The sequence below is a fragment of the Gossypium raimondii genome, chromosome 6, assembly GCF_025698545.1.
Source record: "Gossypium raimondii isolate GPD5lz chromosome 6, ASM2569854v1, whole genome shotgun sequence".
In the NCBI taxonomy this organism is placed as follows: domain Eukaryota; kingdom Viridiplantae; phylum Streptophyta; class Magnoliopsida; order Malvales; family Malvaceae; genus Gossypium; species Gossypium raimondii.
The window spans coordinates 31,751,686-31,767,057 of record NC_068570.1 but is presented as its reverse complement, the minus strand read 5'-3'; the positions used below and the strand labels follow the sequence as shown (position 1 = coordinate 31,767,057).

Sequence of the window (15,372 nt, the reverse complement as noted above, 5' to 3'; positions counted from 1 at the left end):
TTCATAATATAATTAATTTTAATTTATTCCCAATTTAATTTGGGCTAAATAAATTATTGTTAATTAATTATAGAAAAAAAGGGTCCAGTTGAACTCCATTTGTTGAACCGAATCTAGTGAACCGAACCAGCCACCAATTGGGCTGCCCAGAACCGTCCATATGCTGACCCAAATCAGTATTTTAGCTGACTGAATAAGCTTGCAAAGAAGCCCTTGAAGAACTTTCAACCTTCATTCAAACCCCTCTAAAAATGTGGCTTTATGGATTTGCCCCAGGCTATTTTTAGCAAAGTTGAATCTCTCAACTTTGCCATGTGTGTGGCTGATGGAATTTGCTATTTTTAGCAGCCAAAATTAGCTATAAAAGCCACCCCTTGCTGATCATTCAACTCATCCCTCACACTCTCATTCTCTCTTCTCCTCTCTCACATTCTCTCAACTTTTCCTTCCCATTTTCCCTTTTGTTCAAGTGTCAATTTCTTCTCTTGGGAAAGTGATCCTCATCAGCCATTGTTGAGCAGCAATTAAAGTGTTCATAAGCCACCTTGATAGTCGAGGACAACGGAGAATGAAGAACGGAGAACTCAGTCGAGCCACGAAGAAACACTGGATTTGCTTCTTGTTCCCTATCTCTTTAAATTTCGTTGTTGTTTTGACAAACATGTTTATGATTTATGCTATTGAAATGGTTATTTTAATCAATCTATCTTGAATTTAATCCGTGTTGGGTTGATTATATTTTGCCTGCTTGAATTATTGAAATTGTGTTTGTGTTGTTATAGGCCTCGGTAAGATGCTTGCTTAAGTAAAAACATGCCTAAGTTATTCTTGCAATATTAGTTGTTAGATAACTAATGAATTAATTATTAAATCATATTGAAATTGTAATTAGTTGACACAATACTTAATCAGTGCATGTTTATTCTTCTAAGGTAGCTGAAGTTAATTTAGCATTGTATTTGGCGATACATATGCCTTACAGAACTTGCAAGATTATTGTGACTAAACTATTTCAAGGTAGAAATACTCTGTTATCTCACTTGATCTTTTTATATACTTGTGAAGATTGATTAATCGCTTCGATTGACATTGAAAAATGTTCCAGAGATTGACTAATTTAATAAGTATGTATGAGCAGTAGTTAGCAAATTACCGAGTTGCCGTGAATTTGTTCGTAGTAGTATAAACATAAGTTTAATAATTCTAAGTTAAAGGAATGTAATTAATCCAACACAATTATATCATCTTGATTAAACCTTATTTGAAATAGTGCATTAGAACATTTTTATTTTAATTTTTTTACTTAGTTTTAAACCCTTAGTTTTTTAATCATCTTTAAACCAAAATATTTTCCATCACCAAAGTGTTTTAACATTAATTTCATAAATATTCTTTTTTACAGTCCCTGTGGGTACGATAACTCGACATTTACTTGTCACTTTATTGGTTGTTGTCATTGTATACACTTGCATATTTTTTTCTTTCCACATACCAACCGTATCCATCTAAAAAGAAAAGATAATGTTGCCCAGCAATTATATTTAATATTTGATCAAAGAATAGTAGCAGGAAATGGTCTTTCTGCTTTGCTTTGCTCGACTTCCTGTCATTCATTCAAATTAGTCTACCTGTGATGATCCTTAACAAATGAACTCATTTTCCATTATACCTTGTTTCTTGGGTACAAGTCTCATCCACTAAATGTAGTAGATAGGATCCATGATTCTTTCTTGTAACCATTAAGACTCGAGTGACTTTTCTGTCCCTCGATAGAACTCTTTTCAATATCTAATGATCTTTTCAAAATCGTTAAGTTTAACTTGAGTGAGTTTTCTCTCAATGGGTTGGGTTGCTTGTACTCATGTGATGATAGCTCTAATGACTTGAACAGAACTTTTGAACTAAATTCTTCCGAGTTAGCTTCCAAACATGTATCATCCTTATTTTGATGTGAAGTGTCAGATGAAATAGCTTCTAATGAATCATTGTATTCTAATTTTGTAGGAACTAGTGGATCTTCTATTGAGACAGCGGAATAATCTTTAACCTCATCATGAGATCTTATGGCCTTGAGTACATTAAAGGTCACCTATTCATCTTGAACTCGTATGGTGAGTTCACCTTTCTTTACATTGATTATCATCCTATAGGTTGCCAAGAAAGGTGGCCTTGCTAGGATGATTGGTACTTTTTTATCTGCTTAAAATCTAAAAAAATAAAGTCAGCAAGAAATATGAATTTATCAACACGTACCAAGACATCCCTGACCTTTCCTTTTCGGTATGCCAAAGATCGATATGCCAATTAGAGTGTAACAGTAGTCGATCTGGCTTTAGCACACCTAATCGTCTAAACAGAGATGCAAGCATCAAGTTGATACTCGATCCCAAACCACACAAAACCTTACCATAATAGGATTCTCCAATATTGCAAGGTGTGGTGAATCTTTCTGGATCCTTCAACTTAGGAAGCAACTTGTTTTGAAAAGATAAGCTACATTCTGTAGTCAGGGCTATAGTTTCAAATTCCCCAAGCTTTTTTTTTTAGGCAGAAATTCCTTCATAGCTTTTACATAGTTCGACATTTGCTCCAAAGCTTCGACCAACGAAATGTTGATCCATAGTTGTTTCAACATATCCAACATTCTCTTGAATTGAGTATCATTTTGTTGCTTATGTTGCTAGGTTCTTTGAGGATATGGAGGTTGTGGAACTTTGGCTTGGAATGGACAGCTCCTCCGAGGTAATATATCTTCATCTAATGAAGGGGTTAGCTTATCAGAATTCACTAGTTTAGATTTTACCTCTTCAGAATTTACAGAATCTAACTTCTCTGGTGCAAGAATTTCAACTGTTGCTTTATTTTCCTCTTTCTTGGGAGGCTCATCTTCAACATTAACTTCCTTTGGTTCAAAAATCCTTCTGTTTCGTAAAGTGGCCGCTTTGCAATTCTCCTTACCCAATTTTCTTAGGTTCTCCCTGTCACTAGACAAAGCTCCTTATGGTCTATTTCAAAGTTCATTGGCTAACTGCCCCATTGATTCTCTAAATTTCTCAAAGCTGCATCATTCTTCGCCATGTATGCTTTTAATAAGTTCTTAAGATTATTAGAAGACTCAGCTGTTAGAAGATTTCTTATGTTGCTTGGGACAACACCTTGGTGTTTGGTTCTAAGCTCATTAGCTAATTTCCCTACTTGATTTTTTAGATTATTCAATGTTGTTGCTTGGCCTTGAATTAAGGCATCATTTTTAGCGATGTATGCCTTCAAGAAATTCTCCAAATTATTGAAAGATTTAGCTTGCAGTGGTTTTTGAACTTGTTGATTGAAACTAAGAGGTTTACTTGATCTATGTTGCATGTAAGTATTATTCGGTCCACCTCCTTGGTAGTGGATTGGTGGCTGAGTTGCAACATGATTTACACCGTTAGTTGTAAATTGTTTCAACTTTGAAGAGATAGACAATACTTGAGCAGAGAGTGAAGTAAGGGCATCTACTTCATGCACTTTAGCTATTCGTCTTGCTGAAGTTGCTTGATTTGTCGGCCACTAGAAATTGTTATTGGTTATTCTATCAATGATCTCATAAGCTTCATTATAAGACTTTGACAAGAGCGAACCATTCGCAGAAGCATCTACCACCAACCTTGTGTGTGTGTTGAGACCATAATTGTTCCAATTGATGTAATGCGAAATCCTGTGGTGAGGGAATCTACGAAGTAACTCCTTGAATCATTCTCATGACTCGTATAAGGATTCATCATCCATTTTTTGAAAAGTGGTGATCTCACTCTAGAACTTAGCAATTTTGCTAGGTAGGAATATTTTACCAGAAAGCGTTCAACTAATTCTTGCTAAGTAGAAATTGAATTGGATGGAAACGAATTATGTCATGCTCGTGCTGGATCTCGCAATGAGTATTGAAACAACTTCAACCTTAATGTGTCTTCAGTTACGCCAGCTATCTTGAAGGAATTGCTCACCTCCATAAATAATCGAAGCTATAGATGTGGATCTTTTGTGGGCATTCCACTAAAGTGGCCTATTGTTTGAAGCACCTGAAACATCACAAGCTTCAATTCAAACTACGGTGCCTCGATCTCTGATCTCCTAATTCTCGGATTTAACTCATTCAGACATGACACAACGTACTGCCTTATGGCTCGATCCATATCATTAGCAATAAGGATTGGATTATAAGCATTAACAACTCCATTCCCTTGAACATCATTTTGATTTTCGAATTCCATTTCTACCATTTGTCTTTGGGCTAATCTTTCTTGTCTTTTTTGTCTAAATTCCTACTCAATTTCAAGGTCTACAGGGAGTAAATCGATGATTCAATCTATGCTCATGAAGATCTGAAAAGAAAATCATAAAAAATAAAGAATAATAAAAATAATAATTAAATAAGAACGAGAATGAAAATAATTAATAAATCAAATTGTAACAAATAATTTCACAAAAAATATTAAGGCAACAGTCCCCGGCAACGGCGCCAAAAACTTGTAACGTGTGGTTTGTGCAAGTGTACACAGTCGTTATCAAGTATTACGTAAGTATAAGAGTTATCGTCTTCACAAGGATTGTGTATGTTAATCAATTAATTGTAAAATTAATACTAACAATTTGGTAAGAAAACAAAATATTTTTTAGGTGATTGATGATTAAATTAGATTAAATAATCTAGATGCAAAGTGATCCCTAATGCAATTAACCTAAAAATAATGGATGCAATAAAATGAATGAGATAGATTTAGCAGCAGAATTCACAAGATTTTAACAATGATAACATGCATAGGCTAGAATAATTACATTATTTAACTTAGTTCATTTTCATCATTCATACAATGTTCCGGAAAAATAATCCAAGACAACTCGATCTTTCATGAGTTTGAAACCAAAATTAAGTCCTTCGGAATCTTTAACTTAGAAAAACATGCATTTTACTGATCATATTCAACTAAAGGTTTCTTAGAATTCATGTAAAGTAACATGGATGGGTTAGGTTTGAAACAATTTAATCACATAAACCTAACTGATGACACCTATTAAACAATTTTTTTTCTCATCCTTTTTCCCTAACAATTTTTTTTTAAAAAACCATTGGTGCTACCTGATAGACCAACAACACAACTAAAAAGTTATTATTTTTTCCTACCGTGTATACCCTTATTTTTTCAAGTATTTTAAAAAATAAATACGGGTGCTACCTGACACAATAGCGACACCAATAAAAAATTTTCTTTTAAAAAAATTGATAATTATCTGATGATTGGCTGAAAAAAGGTGATTAGGTGACACCGATAGGTACTATAGCAAACAACCTATTTTCATAAGTAATTTTTTCTCGAACGTATTTTCATAATTAATTATTTTTTTATATTATTTTTATAAAAACCTTATTTTATCTATTTACTAGATTTAAAAAAAACTAAAAGGTAAAAAGTTAATATAAATTTTAATTCGAATTTGTTAATTCACACATTAGTTGAAAGGTAAGAAAGACCGCATATATTCTTTTTCTTTTTCTTGTAGAGAGCTTCCGCCTTACTATTTGAAAAGAAAAGAAAAATAATTTATCACCAAAATTATTTTATGCATACGAACTAATGGGGAGGTTGTTACATAAATAAATATGTTGAAAAATCATAATAATTATAAAAATCATAAACATTATAAAATATTTTTTTGGCATTTTAGTTTTACAATTTTTAATTTACAAGTTTTTATAAATTTTTAAACAATTTTTACAAAGTATTTATCATAGAGTTGAGTTTCCAATATAAATTTTAACATTTGGTTACAAAATTGGGTTTCCTATAAGAATTTTAGTGATATTTGTAGAATTTGGTCGTTGTTATATAAATTGATATGTTGTTAACACTATTTTTATAACAACTAACAAAATTTATAATTATTAGTAAAATATCTATTGAAACCCAATTTTATAACCAAATATTAAAATTTTATTGAAACCAAACTTTGTAACCAAATGTTTTGAAAAATTCTTTAAAAACTGTATAATGCCAAAAAGTAATTTTATAATTTTGTGATTTACTTATAGTTTTTATCATTTTATAATTTTTATTTGAAAAATCTATTTATATAAAAATAAAAATCATAAAGGTTAAAAATAATATTTTTGGAATTATAATTTTAATTAACGTTTTAAATTATTATTTTTACGAAATATTTGGTTACAAAATTAGGTTTCCAATAGGAATTTTAGTATTTTGTTACAAAATTGGGTTTCTAATAGGAATTTTAGTAATAGTTATAGATTTTTGTAGTTGTTATAAAAATATTATTATACAAATTGATTATATATTATATAAATAAGAATTTTAGTATTTGATTACAAAATTGGGTCAAGACCGATCAATGTGTCACACTATCAATTTCAAAATCTATTTATATAATATGTACCAACATATTTAATATATTCTAATAAAAAATTTAGTATTTGATTGGAAATTTTAAAAGTTTATGAGAATAAACGATTAAAAATTTATCTTCTATTATAACTCACGAAAATTTATATTAAAAACTATCCTAAGAGTTTTCATTTAAGTTAACAATAAATCTTTGGTGGGTTTTCTATTCCAAGACTTTGGAATCATTATTAATTTTGAGTTGGTGTGTTTTTGTTACTACTTTTAAGAGTTTAATTATAGCTTGGAAAGAAAATAAAATATTTAAAAATTGTATAATTTTGAGGAGAAATGTTTGTATAATATTGTGATTTCACGTTATCCTCATTTATTTTTAATGGAAAATTAACAAATCAGATTTTTTCCTTATTTGTAGGAGTTAAATTTAAAAAAAAGCTGAAAATTAAGAAGAAAAACTTGAATTGTTATTCTTTTAATAGAAAATGATAAAAATAATATAGAATTACAATTTCATACCTTTCTCTTTTTAACTTTCTCTCTTTCATCATTACATTTATTTTTTTCCGCCCTTCCATGCATTTACTTTTTCATCCAATCAAAGTCACCCAAATGAAAATGAGCAACAATACCGAACCTCAATTCAACACAAAATTGGCTATTTCCATCTTTATTCAATTCGAATTTCTTTTCCTTTTTTTAATGATTAATTTCTTTCCAATATTTATTAGTTACTTTTTCTTATTAAATCTGATTTACATTGTCAAAGAAAACAAAGTTAATTTATGGCTTTGAGTATTTACAAGCCTAAACCCTGCTGTAGAACCACACTGCAAGCCATGAAGAGCAAAGAGTAAGACCATCTTAACCATCCCTGAGCTGCAATATCCTGAAAATCAATGGAGAAAAAGAATCGTCAAAGAAATGCTACTTGCACAAGTTTAAATTTATAAAGAAAAGAAAAGCATACCTTAAAATAGGGGTGAGCAGAACTCGATTCGACTCGAAAAAAAAATTGAATTTCGAGTTAAACGAATCGAGTTATTCGAGTTAATCGAGTTATTCGAATCAACTCGAATTTTTTTTTCGAATTTCAAGTTCGAATCGAGTTGAGTTTTCGAATTCGAATAACTCGAATAATTCGAATAATTCGAATATCAAACTATAATATTTTACATTTTTACCCCAAACTCCCAAACCTTTTTACTTTTCCTCAAAACTTTTATTCCTTCCCACTTTCCCCCAAAACTTTTACTCCCTCCTCCCAACCCCCAATCTACCCAAAATCCATTTCCCACCAAAATTTTACTCTCCCATTTATTTTTCTCAAAATTTTACTCCCCAAAACACTCAAAACCTTTTATTTTCCCCCAAAATTTTTACTCCCTCCCACTTTTCTCCTAAAACTTTTATTCCCTTCTCATCCCACCTCCCATCTATCCCAAACCCTCCCCCCTCCAATTTTTTTTTTAATGTTTTCCCTCCAAAATTTTACTCCCCCTATTTACTTTCCCTCAAACTTTTATTCCCCAAAACTTTTATTTTTCCCTAAACTTTTACTTCTCACCCTTTACTCCCAAATAAAAATCAAAATATCCAAAAAATTCACTAAACATAAATAGTAATAATTTTATTTATATCTACTATTTATATTATTAAATTAAATTTCACATTTTATATTATTTATATTATTGAATTGTTTAGTCATATTGAATATTTATATTAAAATTGAATTATTAATTATGCCATAAAATATTCGTGTTAAAATTTTATATTTGTATCAATTTCACATTTTATTTTTAAAATAACTTTTATTAAAAATCATATTTTTACATTTAATATATTTTTAATTCTAAAATACATAGTGACAAGAATCAAGATAATTGAAACAACTAAGCAAGCAAAGAAGCTAATCAAGATATAAAAATTAATAAATAAATTATGAATCGATGAAAGTTAATAAAAATTTGATTAAGGTGGACAAATTTTATTACGATGGGTGACAATGGTTACAAGGACCCAAAATTATTTTTTAAAATTTAACTCGAACAAATATATTCGATTCGATTCGATTCGAATTCCATCTCACTCGACTCGATTCGAGAAAACTTCAAATAAAGTTAGGATGATAAAATGAGATTCGAAAACTCGATTAACTCGAAAATTTTTGATTCGATTCGATTCGATCGACTGCTCACCCCTACCTTAAAAGAGAGAGGGGGTGCTGAAGAAGGAACAAGGCCAGTGAATCCAATATCATAGGCAATGCTACCATCAGGCTTAAACAACCCAAAGTTTCTCTCAGAGGTTGGTCCAGGCTTGGAATTTTCATTAAACAAAGAGAAAACATAAGCCCTGACAGGGATCTTGGGCCTCAACGGGGTTCCCTTCTTTTTGGTCAGCCGTTTACGAAGGTGCCGATTGTAAGTCCTGGCGTTCTTCACCGTGGCACCGGCTTTATCAGGATCCCCACGCGAAGCCCAACCAGTTTTCGAAACAATGACTTCCATTTTGTTAAAACCAGCTTTCTCCAATGCCGAATAAGCCGCAGCAACCTAAGCTTCAAACATTTTATCGTAATGAAGCTTGGTTTTGGCATCGTAAATCCCACGGTTATCTTTGAACAAAGCGTAGTTAATGTCAATATGTTGAGGATCGTTCTTATAGGCTAAAAATGGGTAGGCATTTATATAAAAGGGTGAACCAATCTGAGAAAACAACTGTAGAAGTGGCTTCATGAATGGAACAACATCGGGTTTGAAAATGCAGGCCGAGGGTGGGTAAGAATTGGCGAAAACAGCCTCTGAATGTGGGCTTGAAACTTGAACAATCTCCTTTAAACCCAACCTGTAAACAGCGCCATAAATGTTCTTTGCTGCAGGCAATAAGACTTCCCAAAGTTCCATATCGGAACCACCCAAGATCTCGTTTCCCACCGCGATTCCTCGGATTTGGGTTCCGGGAAGGAATGCTTGTACGTTTTCTTTAACCCAATTCATCGCCCGATCTTCTCCTGTGCTCAGTTCTTTCAAGTACCCATTGGGAAGTCCAACTATGACTTCTATACCAGAACCGTTGAAAGCCGTAAGAACTCCATGATCAGCATCGTAGATTCGAATGTGGTTTACCTTTGCGGCTTTTAGGAGGGTTACTACACTTTCTGGTACCGGTAAATTGTCCGCTATTCTCCCGTAGTTTATTCCATATGTCCATGTTGTTAGAGTAATTAATGAGCAGTTAGTTAGTTAGCCAACTGTCGAACGTTTAAGTTGTAAGTTTCTGTTGTAAGCTGTTAGTTTCAGTTGTAAGCTGTCAGTGGGTTAATGAGTCTCTATAAATAAGCAAATAGATGACTGTATTCGGTAGCTTCTTGATGAATAAAGTTGAATTCAGTAAATAAATTGAGATATCTTAACATGGTATCAGAGGTGGTTTTGTTAAAAGTGTTTCTTGTATTTTGTTTGTTTTAGTTTCTTCCATGGATTTCTCTCCCAATCCTTCTGCTGTGCAATCTACCTTTCCTGCCATGACTACAAACCTCTTTGATAGTCTTGCTGATTGTCAGTTTCTTGCCACTAAGAAGATCAGTGTGTTATTGGATGACAATAACTACTTGCTATGGCGTCAACAGGTTATTCTGGCGCTCAAAACTTTCAGACTACAACACCTTCTTGATACTGCCACATCACCTCCGTCTCAAAAGATCCTAGATGATAATGGTGTTCTTCAGGAGAACCCGGAGTTTTCTCGATTTGAGCAGCAAAACAGTGCTTTGGCATCTTGGCTACTGTCCTCTGTAAGTATGAGTGTTTTACCACGTCTCATTGGCCTTGAATCTAGCTCTTAGATTTGGAATGCTATTGTTGATCTTTTTGGAAGCAAGACCACGTCTCGTTTAATGTCTTATAGACGGGCGTTACATTCTCAACGCAAAGCTTACTTACCTATGAAGGATTTTCTACTAAAGATTAAGAGTTGTTATGAAAATCTGGCCAGTTGTGGAGAGATTATCAGTGAGCATGAACACGTCACTGCCATCCTCAATGGTTTACCACCTGAGTACGAGTCGGTCATTACCGTTGTCACTGCAAGCCAGGTTCCGTATACTGTTCAAGGGGTATCTACAATTCTTCTTGATGCTGAGACCAGACAGCAAGTAATAGTAAATGAGGTTCCTAGTTCAGCAAATCTTGTGTCTAGTCAAGAGAGCAATTCTGTGAATGAAACTGCTTCAGCTCCTACATATCGCCCTTCCACAACAAATCGAGGGAGAGGGCGTGGTCGCTCTTATGGCTTTAGGATGCAGTGCTAACTATGTGGGAAAATGGGACACCTTGTGGATCGATGTTATCATCGGATTGATGCGTCATACAAGAGTATCGGTTATAGACCACCTTTGGCTCCACAAGCAAATTTGAGTATGTTTGGGTCTGCTGCTTATCCGATGACACTTTGGATGCCAACTCTGCCTGCTGTCAGTCCAAATTCTCAATCAGGTTGGTACAATTCCCCTGGCTCATCTCCTAATTGGACTAACCCGTTTGTTCAGAACTTTCCACAGTATGGATCCATGCCTTCTTCCCCATCTCCTACAGTCCCTCAGGCTCAGGCCTATGCCGCGACTCCTGCAACAGTGGCTGATAATGCTTGGTATCCAGACTCTGGTGCCACTCACCATCTGACAAACTTGAGCGCATCTATAGGTGAACAGCAGTCTTGTACCGGCCCAGGTAAAGTGTATGTGGGTAACGGCTCTGCACTTCCTGTTATATCCATGGGACAATCATCACTGCTTACTCGGTCTCGGTTCTTACACATGAAGTCATTATTGCATGTGCCTGGGATAACTAAAAATCTTCTTTCTGTATCAAAGTTTACAAGAGATAATGCAATAATGTTTGAGTTCTATCCTACACAGTGCCAAGTTCGTGATTTAAAGACTAGAGAGTTGCTCCTTTCCGGCTCTATGCGTGATGGGTTGTACAAGTTACATATTTCCAAACCTGGCGTGCCGGTGCTACCTGCTCAATCTGCTCAGTGTTTTTCTGCTCATTCTATGATTTCACTTGATGTTTGGCATTACAGATTAGGACACCCGTGTAATGTTCTACTTAAAAGGGCTCTGTCTAGATGTAATATACACGTTGATATGAATAAACAAGTTGCTTGTTGTCCAGTATGTCATTTAGGGAAGGAACGTAAACAACCATTTCCTCAGTCTGTCACTGAATACTCCAATCCTTTACAACTTGTGGCTGCTGATGTCTGGGGACCTGCTCCAGTAACATCAAATGGTTTTCGCTACTATGTGGCGTTTACGGATGCATATTCACGATACACATGGGTGTATTTTTTACAAAAAAAGTCAGATGTTCTTGGTGCGTTCTCAGTTTTTCATAAGCAAGCAGAAAGGGTTTTGGGTTGCAAGCTTAAAACTCTGCAAACTAACGGAGGAGGCGAGTTTCAAGCCTTGAAAGGATATGTGACACAACATGGCATTGTGCAACGTGTCACCTGTCCGTACACGTCACAGCAGAATGGCTTGGTCGAGCGTAAACATAGGCAAATCGTTGAAGTCGGCCTTTCTATGCTGGCACATGCAGGGATGCCAGTTCATTACTGGAATGAGGCTTTTAGCAGTGCTGTGTTCTTGATTAACAAGCTACCCTCGTCACCTATAGGGGTATCTCCGTATGAAAAACTATTTCGGGAATGTCCTCCTTACTCGTTTCTGCGGGTGTTTGGGTGTTTATGCTTCCCTAACTTACGTCCTTACAATACGTCCAAGTTGCAGTTTCGATCTACTCCTTGTACGTCCTTAGGATACTCTCCGACTCATAAAGGGTATCGGTGTAGGGCAGCAGATGGCAAAGTATACATTTCTCGCCATGTTACGTTTCATGAAGATATTTTTCCATTCAAAAATCTCAGCTTCAGGCCATCACCTCCTTCATCTGGCACAGCACAGTCGAGTTCTAGACTGCTTGTTTTGCAACCTAGCTGTTTGCCCATGGGTAGTACTGGTCAATACTTACATACTGCCCCGATTAGTGCTAGTGACACTCCAGAGTGTGCTAATGACGTTCCAGCTCGTGATTCGTCTGTTAGCTCACGGTTTTCTCCAGATGTACCTAGTGACACTCCAGCTCAAGGGTCTTCTGCTAACGTGAGGCAGTGCACTAGCGATAGGAATGCTACCACACCTGTCAGGTTAGTTGTTCCAGCCAACTCACATGCCATGGTTACAAGGAGTAAAGCTGGTATTTTCAAGCCCAATGTGTACTTGAGTAGTGCCGATGTTGCTGCCACGGATGTTCCCTCTCACATTCATGAAGCTATGCAACAGACTTGTTGGCAAAAGGCGGTTCATGCTGAGTTACAAGCTCTCCAATGAGAATAAGGCGTGGGAACTTTGTCCGCTACCACCAATGACAAGTTATTGGGTGCAAGTGGCTATTCAAAGTAAAAAGGAAGGCTGATGGCACTGTGGATAGATACAAAGCGCGCTTGGTGGCAAAAGGGTTTTCACAACATGTTGGATTTGATTTTCGGGATACCTTTAGTCCTGTAGTTAAAGCAGCAACTATCAGAACTGTGCTAGCTATTGCTGTCATGAAAGGCTGGCCCCTTCGACAAGTAGACATCAACAATGCGTTTCTTAATGGAAAACTGACAGAAGAAATCTATATGGCGCAACCACCCGGTTTTGAAGTTAAGGGTTCAAATGGACAGCAGTTGGTGTGTCGACTAACCAAAGCTCTTTATGGGTTGAAGCAAGCCCCTCGAGCTTGGTTTCAAACTTTAAAGGAGTATCTTGTTCACAAGCTTGGCTTTCATGTTTCAAAAGCCGATCCCTCCTTGTTCATTCGAGGTTCTGATGGTCAACTATTACTTCTCATGGTGTATGTGGATGACATCGTTGTCACAGGCAGCTCAGGTGCTGCTATTACCACAGTGGTCAAGTTACTTCATGACAAGTTCTCTCTTAAAGACATGGGCAACTGAATTTTTTCTTGGGCATTGAAGTTCAGCGTACACCTCAGGGGTTATTCCTAAACCAAAAGAAGTAGATTGGAGAAATTTTGCATAAAACAGGCATGACGGGTGCTGCGTACACTCCCACACCTATGTTGAGCTCCTCAAAGCTTGTAGCCTCTGATGGTTCTTCAGAGTTTGCTGATGGTTCCCTATATCAGAGTACGATAGGTATGCTTCAATACCTGTGCATTACACGACCTGAATTGGCATTTTGTATGAACAAACTCAGCCAATATATGAATGCTCCCAGTGATGAACATTGGAAAGCAGTAAAACGAGTCTTGAGATATCTTGTTGGGACTATGAACCATGGTCTGTTTTTTCAAAGGGTCAGTTTAAACTGGAATGCTATTCTGATGCCGACTGGGCCGCTTCCATTGAAGATAGACGTTCTACAACAGGATATGTCATTTTTCTCGGGTCAAATCCAGTTGCATGGTCCTCCAAGAAGCAGGCTGTGGTCTCAAGGTCGTCTTCTGAAGCCGAGTATCGTAGTCTAGCTAATTGTGTTGCTGAACTACTATGGGTAAAACAATTGCTGGATGAAATTGGATTGTCAGTGTGCCAAACACCAGTCATCTGGTGTGATAATACCTCTACAGTATCCATGGCTGCAAACCCAACTCATCACGCTCGTATGAAACACGTTGAGATTGACCATTATGTTATTCGGGAAAAGGTGATGGCAGGAACTTTACATGTTAATTTTGTTCCGTCCACAAGGCAAATTGCAGATGTCCTTACCAAACCCATACCCCCCACTCAGTTCATTGATTTTCGAAAGAAGCTTCAAGTTTGCTCAAAATGATAGCTGTGTAAGAGTTTAGTAAAACCGGGAGAATGTTAGAGTAATTAATGAGCAGTTAGTTAGTTAGCCAACTGTCGAACGTTTCAGTTGTAGGTTTCTGTTGTAAGCTGTTAGTTTCAGTTGTAAGCTGTCAGTGGGTTAATGAGTCTCTATAAATAAGCAAATAGATGACTGTATTCGGTAGCTTCTTGATGAATAAAGTTGAATTCAGTAAAGAAATTGAGATATGTTAACACATGTCACTGAATGTTTTGTTGATACTGCACAACGTAAAATAAGCTTTCATAAACACACTTAACTAACCAATATATATATATATTGAGACAAGCATGCTAAAGAAATATTGGTGAAAAAATCGAATCAACCATATCGGTGATTGTGAACAAGAGACTTTTCACCTACATGGATTTTTTAGCTAAAATATTCTTATGGATACCAATGATGTGGAATGATCTTAAAAAGAAAGAAAAAAAAGAAGTATCCCACATTCACCTTATGTCAAGTAATTAAGTTATCTTCCATATTAAATAAGTAAGAAACCAACAAAAAAAGAAAAAGAAAAAAAAGGCAACATACCAAGAGAACAAACAAGAGAGAAACTGTGGAAGAGCAAGAGAAAGAAAGAAGAAGCCATATATTATGTGGGAAGATAATCAAAGAAATTGCAATCCATTTGTATAAAAAGGACTGGGAATTTCCAGTCTTCTGTGAGTTAAAAGCAGAAGCAAAAAGAATGCAATACTTGTTCTGCAGGGATGTCATATAGACCACCAACAAATTTTTTTAAAAAATAATAATAAAAGATTCTTAACCTTATTTTAAAGTCGATATGCCAAAAAAACACATACGAAAATGTTCTCGAGTACAATAAGAAGAGGAAGAAGAAGATTCTTAACCTCAACCCAAAAATCAAAAGAGGTGATAGATTCTTATTTTACTCCCAAAGTATACTTTTTTTGGCAACTTTCTAATCTTGGGTTGTCTCTCTTCTTCTTTTTTTTAATAAACAAAATGAAAACGTTTCTCTCTTTAGATGTTTTTTTATTGGTTCAAATCTCTCTTTAGACATTGTTTCCCTCGAAAAGAAAAGAAAACATGAGCTCTATACTAGCAGATGCAAAGTTTATGAATTCC

The 15,372-nt window shown here is 35.3% G+C and overlaps 1 non-coding gene and 1 pseudogene across 1 annotated transcript; one reads left to right on the top strand and one right to left on the bottom strand.

The window, feature by feature from the left end:
• Positions 1–3,693: 3,693 nt before the first annotated feature.
• On the top strand, positions 3,694–3,801 carry LOC128042125 (small nucleolar RNA R71). The gene has a single exon (XR_008197331.1). It is a non-coding gene; the product is annotated as a small nucleolar RNA R71 (small nucleolar RNA).
• Positions 3,802–7,191: 3,390 nt separating this feature from the next.
• Positions 7,192–14,911, bottom strand: LOC105771886 (glucan endo-1,3-beta-glucosidase 14-like; annotated as a pseudogene).
• Positions 14,912–15,372: the final 461 nt, after the last annotated feature.